The following is a 941-nucleotide window of genomic DNA, read 5'->3' on the forward strand; positions in this document are numbered from 1 at the left end:
ATTATATTACTATCTGTTATAGATTCACACATTCATATCCATATATTCACAGATTCAATACATTAGATTCACAGTTTGAAAGGTTCATATTCACACATTTCAGTGATACTTGTTCACATATTTCAACAATTACAGTAGTATCTGTTCTAGATTCACACATTCATGTCCATATATTCACACCTTCAATACTATATATTCACAAACTGACAAGTATATATTCACAGATATCATTAATTATATTACTATCTGTTAAAGATTCACACATTCATATCCATATATTCACAGATTCAATACATTAGATTCACAGTTTGGAAGGTTCATATTCACACATTTCAGTGATACTTGTTCACATATTTCAACAATTACAGTGGTATCGGTTATAGATTCACACATTCATGTCCATATATTAACACCTTCAATACTATATATTCACAAACTGACAAGTATATATTCACAGATATCATTCATTATATTACTATCTGTTATAGATTCACACATTCATATCCATATATTCACAGATTCAATACATTAGATTCACAGTTTGAAAGGTTCATATTCACACATTTCAGTGATACTTGTTCACATATTTCAACAATTACAGTAGTATCTGTTCTAGATTCACACATTCATGTCCATATATTCACACCTTCAATACTATATATTCACAAACTGACAAGTATATATTCACAGATATCATTAATTATATTACTATCTGTTATAGATTCACACATTCATATCCATATATTCACAGATTCAATACATTAGATTCACAGTTTGAAAGGTTCATATTCACACATTTCAGTGATACTTGTTCACATATTTCAACAATTACAGTAGTATCTGTTCTAGATTCACACATTCATGTCCATATATTCACACCTTCAATACTATATATTCACAAACTGACAAGTATATATTCACAGATATCATTAATTATATTA

Source organism: Ipomoea triloba, chromosome 4 (genome assembly GCF_003576645.1).
Source record: "Ipomoea triloba cultivar NCNSP0323 chromosome 4, ASM357664v1".
Classification (NCBI taxonomy): Eukaryota; Viridiplantae; Streptophyta; class Magnoliopsida; order Solanales; family Convolvulaceae; genus Ipomoea; species Ipomoea triloba.